Source organism: Tenrec ecaudatus, chromosome 8 (assembly GCF_050624435.1).
Source record: "Tenrec ecaudatus isolate mTenEca1 chromosome 8, mTenEca1.hap1, whole genome shotgun sequence".
In the NCBI taxonomy this organism is placed as follows: Eukaryota; Metazoa; Chordata; class Mammalia; order Afrosoricida; family Tenrecidae; genus Tenrec; species Tenrec ecaudatus.
The window spans coordinates 33938051-33947074 of NC_134537.1; the positions used below are offsets into that span (position 1 = coordinate 33938051).

At 36.3% G+C, this 9024-nt stretch overlaps 1 non-coding gene across 1 annotated transcript; it reads left to right on the plus strand.

The window, feature by feature from the left end:
- Positions 1 to 7638: 7638 nt before the first annotated feature.
- On the plus strand, positions 7639 to 7790 carry LOC142455780 (small nucleolar RNA SNORA62/SNORA6 family). Its single transcript, XR_012785910.1, has one exon. It is a non-coding gene; the product is annotated as a small nucleolar RNA SNORA62/SNORA6 family (small nucleolar RNA).
- The last annotated feature ends 1234 nt before the right edge of the window (positions 7791 to 9024 follow it).

The following is a 9024-nucleotide window of genomic DNA, read 5'->3' on the forward strand; positions in this document are numbered from 1 at the left end:
ATGCTTTTAGTATATAAGATTGTGTCATATGCATATAGAAGATTATTAATTTGCTGTCCTACAAGCCTGCTGCCCCATTTGTTTCCCTGTAAGACAGCTTCCAAGAGTATTGCTCATCATACAGATTGAATAATATGGTGAAAATATTCAACCCAGATGCACACTTTTCCTGATGTTAAACCATGCCACATCCCCTGGGTCTGCTTGAACGGCTATCTTTTGTTTCATTTACAAGTTCCCCATTAGCACAGCGAGGTGTTCTGGAAATCCCCTTCTTTGCAATTCAATCCATACTGTGTTAGGATCCACATAATAAAATGTCCATGGAATAATTGATATAATACAAGTAAGCATTTTTCTAATTTTCTCTGCTTTGAGTCAAGATCCATCTAATATTAGCATTAAAATTTCTTGTTTCACGGTCTCTGAATTTGTCTTGGCTTTCTGCTAGTTCCCTGTTAAGGTAGTGATACAAACATTGTTGAATTATCTTCAGCAAACTTTTACTTGCATGTGATATCAATTATATGGTTTGATACATTCTGCATGTTATTGGGTTGTTTTTGTTTTTTAGAATATGTTTAGATATGTATCTATTGCAGTCAGTTGGCCAGGAAGTTGTTTTCTAAATTTCCTCGCCTAGATGAGTGAGTGCTTCCGGTGCTTCATTAGCTTGTTGAAATATTTCAGCTGGCATTCTATCAATTCCTGGATCCCTGTGTTTCAACAATGCCTTCAGTGCAACTTGGACTTCTTCCTTGAGAACCATTAGCTATTTAGCATGTACTACCTCTTAAAAGGGCTGAATGTCAACTAGGTTTTTTGTTTGTTTTTTATAACAGTGTCTCTTTGTAGTCCTTTCATCTTTGGATGCTTCTTACATTGTTCCATATTTTGGCAATCGTTTTTCAGTACTGCAACTCAAGGCTTGAATTTTTCCCCCATTATCTCTTTCAGCTTGATCTACTGAGCATTTTCTTCCTATTTGGTTTCCTAAAGTCATGTGTCAGTATAATTCATTATAATATTTTACTTTGTCTTCTCCAGCTGCCCTTTGACATTTTTTGTTCAGCACTTTTATTTCATCACTTCTCCTTTGTCACTGAGCTACCTTATGATGAGAAGTAAGTTTCAGGATCTCTTCTGACATCCATTTTGGGCTTTTCTTTCTTTCCAGTCTTTAGAATAACCTTTTTCCCTCTTCATGTATACTGTTCTTGATGTCCGTGGCAGGTATTCTGTCATTAGTGTTCAGTGAGTTCAATTTATTCTTTAAATGATTTCTAAATTCAGGTGAGTTATAATCAAATTCATATTATTGTTTTTGAGAAGTTTTAAATTTTTTCTTCCATTTTAACTTGAACATACACTGGAATATATGCACAATTGATAGTCTCTTCCACAAAGAGCCCAACTCACCTTGTTTTGGCTGCTGATATTCAGCTTCTCCTTTGTCTCTTCCACAGATAGAATCAATTTTATTTCTGTGTACTCCATAAAGCAAGGTCCTCACATAGAGCTGCTGTTTATGTTATTGAAGAAAGGCATTTGCAATTAAAAATCATTAGTCTTGCAAAATTCTCCCAGGCAATGTCCAGCTTTGTTTCAATCACCGAAGCTATGTTTTCCAACTACTGTTTGTTTCTCTTTCTCTGTTTCCATCATTTGTATTCCAATCTCTAATAATTATCAGAGCTTCTGGATTGAATGTTTGACCAATTTCACACTGAAGAATTTAGAGTAATTCTTCAATTTCTTTGTCACTCGCTTTTTGTAGTTGATTCTTAAATTAAAGATTTTTTAACTGAATTTCCTTGGATACATATATATATGATGCTTTAACAGGCATCGTTGGACTTCAAGATAGATCCTTAAATGTCCTTTTCGATGATAAATGGCACACCGCCATTCTTCAAATTTTCATTCGCTACATAGCAGGCCATATATTTGACTCATTAAAAATAGCCAATACTAGTCCATTTTAACTCACTAATAATTTCGGTATTCATGCATTGTTTAATTTTTGATAACTTTCAACTTTCCAAGGCTCATATGTCATACATGCATAATTCTGATTATTAACCAATGGTAGTAGTTGATTCTTCTCATCAGCAAATAAAGATCATGAAACCTTTACTCCGTCCACTTCATTAAGATGGATTCAGTGTGGAGAAGGCATATCTTCCACATCATCTTGAAATATTTTTGACAAGTTTCTGCTTCTCTTGTCAAGGTTTTCAATGACTAATTCTACAGAATTGGAAAACCTATTCCTCTACCCTTAGGGCATCATAGATTGGCATTTCTGCTTTGCTTGGGCAAGTGTCAAAAAACTCCAGCTCTGTCCATAAGTGCTTGGAAATACATCATTCTGGTAGTAGACTAAGGCCCAAAGGAGGTCCTTTTTCCCATGGAATGGATCAATATGCCTACCTATGTCGGCTACCCAGAAGCATTTCGCTCCACCATTAGCCTTCACCAACTGCACTCTGCTTCTTCACTCTATGGTCAGCAAGTTTAACTCTACCAAGTGACTGGAAGGAACCCGCAGATATTTCATTTCATCAGCTGAGAAACCTACCATGCTGCTACCTACTGGTCTTCTAGTTCTGCTGCCTCTGCTATTGTTATTTCTTTGTCACAGCTTCTTTCCTTCTTTCTCATGATCTTCAATGTTTTAATTCTCTGTTTTCTGGGTAAGGTGATTCTAGCACAGGAACCCAATAGACACATTCCATCCCATCTATTCGTGATGGTAGTCGTTCCCCATCTTTCTGCCTCTGGGATGATTCATGTTAAGCCTTGCAGGATGGCAAAATGGATCAATTTCTTTTAGGGCTTTAGGCACCATATTTGAATGACTCCACCCCCACAGGGTTCCATAGTAAATGGCAAGCTATTTAATCCTTTTGATGGACCATAAACAACTTATTTGCATAGTCCTACCCAAGCATTTGATGGGTGTTTCAAAACCATAAACAATAAAAGTGATTATTTGTGCCTCAGTGGCACTATATAAATATATGTTAAAATAAAGTGTCCAGAGATAACAGAAATACCAGTTTCTTTCACTCACATGGTATTAGCTGCTGAAAATTTCCATCATCACTTTAACTTTTGTCATTAAAGTGGAACAAAATAATGTTCAATATCTCTATTGATTAAAGGAATGCTAAAATATGAGACAAATGTGACTGCTAGACAGTCTTTAAGATTATAGAGAAAAATTTAACAATAACACAATTGGGGTTATAGTTTACGGTGTTTGTGCTGTGATTTATGAAAATCACATATAAAAAGGACCATGTGTCCCTCATTCACAGTTACCATGCCACACGGTATACCAACCAGTGTTCCTCTATTTTTCCTGTTTTGAAATCTGCTCTCACTGACATTGCTGTCTTGCATGTTGCATGCTAGGAATGCACAAACAATTTGTCTTATCTTGACAGTTTTTCATGTTGCATTCCCAGAAGGGAAAGTAAAAAATTATTGAGAGATATATAGAGATACATAAACATATATTTGTATATATTAATATATAATGGTTTTCATAATAATTTTAATATCTGGACCCTTTCTTCAGTAAAACATTGTCTTCATAGTCAGACTTTTGGAACCTTAGGAGCTTTGTGGAGGCTGAGTGCCTGGATTAGGAATTGGAAAGGAATAAGAAGTGAGGACATTGGAAGCATGGTATGATAGGAAATGCCCCGGGCAAGGAAGAAAGATACTTCTCTTTCCAGCTCGGTCACTCAACAGCTTAGAGCAGCAGTTCTCAACCTGTGGGTCGCAACTCCTTTGCAGGTTGAACAACCCTTTCACAGGGGTCGCCCAATTAATAACAGTAGCCAAATTTACAGTGAGGAACTTTATTAAAGGGCCACAGTATTAGGAAGGTTGAGAACCACTGTCTTAGAGCAAATGCCTTCACAATTATACATTGGGGGACTTGTATCATATGGTTTCAAAGGTTTACTTTCTGTAAGATTTGATGATGTAAGGTGTAAAGCGTAATTCTAATGCACTAAATCTTTCAGCTATTGTCTCTACCATTATTTGACAGGGATTAGAGGAAAATCAGTAGGTCTAATATTCCAATATGTAAAGTCACAATTTTAAAGAGACATTGATATTGATCATTTAAAAATGTGTTAGTTAAATTTCAATGTATCAGCAGTTTATTCGGGAATCTGATACCGTGTGGAAACAGAAAATATCTATGCCATTTATGTTGACATAAAGTTTAGGCTGTGAAATATGCAGCAATAACAACAAAACCCTTATATACCTTGTTAGAACTAAGAAGGACCAGAACGTTTGCTCTGGATTCTTTAATGGAGATTCTGAAATGGAAAATTATTTCGGTCAAATCCCTTAGCAAGGAAAACAAAATTATTTTCCCTCTGGGATACCCTATGACAACCTAATTCTAAAGATGATTTCAGTTTAGAAGCCAGTATTTGGGAACCCAAGAGAGCCAAGAAAGGTCCATTTCCCCAAAGCTTCAAGAAAATAGGAAAATAAAAAACCCAAAGTGAAGCATGCCCATCCAGCTGGCACATGTGGCTTGGGCAGCAATCGGCTTTGGCAAATCCCTACCCTTGAGGTCTCCAATGGCTCTGTGGCTCTCACCACAAGAAAATCATGGGTTTTAAAATACAGGAATTAAAGAACACATTGATGTAATTTGGGTGCAGGGGCATTTAAAGAAATGTGTGTTTGTCTTTGAAGGTTGGATAACCTTGCTAATGGTTTAGACCTGTCATGGCACTGTTTTGTTGTTGTTCTTGTTGTTTTTGTTATACTGTGCCTGATGAGATTTGCAATATTAATTATTTCTAAAGGACGGACATGTACTACCCTTCCAACTACGTGATAACCAAGAAAAATAATCTATGCCCAAATTTCTTTTTAAAATATGCTCTCTTGATTCATGGAAACTGAACACTTAGTCTTAGAATAATGAGAATAGAAAAGTAGTTCATGAATTCACTTGGAATATTTTCTCTCAAGTAATTATTTAATCTGCTTGGTTGCGTTCTTTAGGGTGAAATTCATAGACACTCTTCTATATACCAGAGTCAAAATAATTTTTTTCAGAGCCTTAAGATGTTTATTTTAGAATAGACAATTTCTTATCTTTGTTGTCATATCTTATTTTGGGCAATTTAGTTTTAGCAATTTTCTTTTTTTTTCTTTTATATCATTTTATTAGAGCTCATACAACTCTTATCACAATCCATACATACATCAATTGTGAAAACCACATTTGTACATTCATTGTGCAATTTAATTTTTATAATCCCATCATTCACTTTTTTCCTGCTCACAAAGTTCACATAGAACCATTCATCCTCTTTGCTATGCCCCACCAAGTCTCTTTTACAGACAAAATATTCCTGTTCTTTTATCTAATATAATGATTTCTAGTTCCACAGTATTCTAATCAAACTTCACTGCAGGTGTTCAGTATATTTATACATTTAAAGAATATTTGCTTTAATTATTAAAAAGATTTTGCCTATATTGCATTGTAATACTATTAAATAAAGCCCTCTTCCTACCCTAGAAAAGTGGGGTTATCGCTTAATTCTGACATATAACAATATGAATTCTCTCTTGTTGCTATAATATGTAATCATGAATATTAGTTTTTAGAAATTCAAAATTCAATATTTGTAATTATGATATGGAATGTGTTTATAAAAGAAACCACAACTAATGATCCATCTAAAAAGTGTGCCTTAATGTTTCAATTGAATCTACACTCAGAATGTTTAGATTAGATCCCAATATATCTTTCCCCCTCTATTTTAAACCAGAAATCAAAGACTCAGAAAAGGAGGTGCTTTATCCAAGCTACTTGCCTACAACTCAAATAATTGGGAGAAGTGTGACTAGAGTCATTATTCTGGAGGGGATTTCAGCATACAGTTGTCCAACAGGATATCCCATTGCGTTCCCAAGGCTGCAATGTTTTGATGAGTAACACTGCCACATCTTTCTCCAACAGAGCACTTTATAGGTTTGAATCTTGAAACTTTTAGGTATTAGCTAAGTGCTTAACTACTATCCATCAGAACTCTTCCTAAAGTCTGAAAGACGTATGGGATCAGTTCTACTCTGTTCTATGAGCTGCTGTGCATCATAATCTACTTCACGGACACACAACAACCAGGTATGTTTCTTAATGCACTCTACATTCTTCTTTAAGCTATCTCTTCCTACATAATTAACAAGACCCAAAGTAATGGCTTAACATAGCAATGGCCATTAGTGCTTTGCTCTGGTTTTTATGTAGGTCGAGAACATGGGCATGGCTGATTGGCATAGCTTATCATTTCTATTGTCGTGGGTGGGTCCTTATTCAGTTGCATTCAGCTAGGACCTCAGTTCCACTATAATGGCCAAGATAGCCTTATTAATGAGGTTGACTCTTTCCCTGGAATGACTTGACTGATGAGAGGTTGGCTGGGATGATTTTTAACTCACTTCCAATCATGTCAGACAAACTCCCAGGTATGTCTTGTGCCTTAGGTCTTCTTCATATAGCTCTTTGTCTTCATCTGTCTAACCCGGACATCTTATATTATGTTTAGGTTCCCCTAAGCAAACGCAGAAGTTCAACAGCTCTTCAATCCTGGACTAAGATCAATTGCACACATTCTATTGGTCAATCAAAGTTGCAAGTCTAATACAAATTCAAAATGTGGGGAAATAAATTTATAATTTAGTGGATGACATAACAGTGTGGAAACCCCAGATAGCAAATCCTTTTAGTTTGGAATTTGCTTTATATTTAGAAAAAAAGGAGTTGAATTCAGCTTTGATTCTGCACCAACTTTCAAAAATTCTTAAAATAGCTAATTATAGAGAAACTGATAAAGTATACAAATAGAACAAAAGAAAATAGATGAAAGTTTAATAAAAGAATATTGGATGTATGATTTCTAATCTTAAAAATAGTTTGTCATCAAAATTTTGGTATCCACAACTAAAAATATATATTACCTCCCTGATTGGAAAATGTAAAATAAAAATTTATCACTATCAAATAACGTTTTTAAATTAATTTCTTATTTACCAATTTCAATAAACCATGTGTGCATTTTAGCTATGGAATATATGCATACACCCTTGTGATTTATTTACTATACTGTAATTCTTAGATTGTATAATTCATTGACTGTGAGTGGATGCCACAGAATAAGGTAAAAAACTGCCCTTGTGAGCTTCCAATACAGTTCTTGATGGGAGTACAAAGCCCAGTCTTTCTCTTGCAGAGTGGCTGCTGGTTTTCAATTGCTGACTTTGCCTTTAGCAGCTCAATGCATAACCACTATGCCACCAGAACTCCTTGGGTTGTACAGATTTGGGTAAATTTTAAAATAAGAGCTCAGGTCATCAAGACTGAAAACTATGAAATTTTAGAGAATGAGAATAATGATATTCAGTTACAAGTTTATTATATAAAAGTTAACAGTAAGTCTTGTTCAGATCTTCATAGCATAAATTTTATTTTTATTTTCATTGATATTTTCTATTTAATTCAGTTAAACTAAAGATTTTCAGTTGAGTATTATGCAATTAAGAGTATATTACTACTTTAGAGCATCTGTTAAAAATATAAAAAGCCTTGTACGCTATTAAAGCTCAGGGTGGAGGCCAGTCTTGGTCAGTGAACTTCTGAGTGTCGGAAGTGTGCTACCTTAACAGGCAGGATTTTTGCTAACACCAGTAGAGCTTGCCTCCATGACTAGAGTTTGATAGTACTTGCTGCCACGTGTGAGAAAAGAAAGAAAGAAAAAAAAATATATAAAGCTTATTATTCCATTGTATGCCCACCTTCCCAATAGAATTGCTGAAGACAAATGGGTGCATAAGCAAATGTGGCGAAGAAAGCTGATGGAGCCCAGCTATCAAAAAATGTAGTTTGGGGTCTTAACAGCTTGAAGGTAAACAAGTGACCATCTAGCTGAGAAGCAACAAAGCCCACATGAAAGAAGCACACCAGCTTGTGTGATCACGAGGTGTCAAAGAGATCAGGTATCAGGCATCAAAGAACAAAAAAAATCATATAATTATGAATAAGGGGGAGTGCAGATTGGGGACCCAACACCCACCTGTAGGCAACTGGACATCCCCTTACAGAAGGGGCTCAGGGAGAAGACATGCCACTCAGTGTACATCCTCTGGTTTAGCCAGATTTGTAAGGTGAAATTGTAAGGTAGAATTGGGATCATGACAGTGGGTGGGGAGGAAGCATTTAGGAACTAGAGGAAAGTTGCATGTTTCATCATTGCTACACTGCACTCATATGTCTCCTGACTGGTATGTCTCCTGCACTGGTATGTCTCCTGACTGGTATGTCTCCCCCCTGCAACTCTTCTGTAAGGGGATGTCCAGTTACCTACAGATGGGCTTTAGGTCCCCACACCACACTCCCCCTCATTCACAATGATGATTTTTTGTTCTTTGATGCCTGATGTCTCATCTCTGACACTTTGTGATCACATAAGCTGGTGTGCTTCACCCATGTGGGTTTTGTTGTTTCTCAGCTAGATGGCTGCTTATTTACCTTCAAACCTTTTAGACCCCAGATGCTATATCTTTTGATAGCCAGATAGCATCAGCTTTCTTCACATTTGCTTATGCACCCATTGGTCTTCAATAATTGTATCAGGGAGGTGAGCCCACAATGATATGATTTTTTGTTCTTTGATGCCTGATAACTGATCCCTTCAGCAGCTCGTAATTACACAGGCTGGTGTGTTTCTTCCATGTGGTCTTTGTTGCTTCTGAGCTAGATGGCCGCTTGATTACCTTCAAGCCATTAAGATCTCAGACACTATGTCTTTTCATAGCCAGGCACTATCAGCTTTCTTGACCACATTTGCTTAAGTACCCGCTTTGTCTTCAGTGATCGCGTCAGGAAGGTAAGCATCGTGGAATGCCACTTTAATAGTACAAAATATTCTTGCATTGAGGGAATACTTGAGTGGGGGTCCAATGTCCATTTGC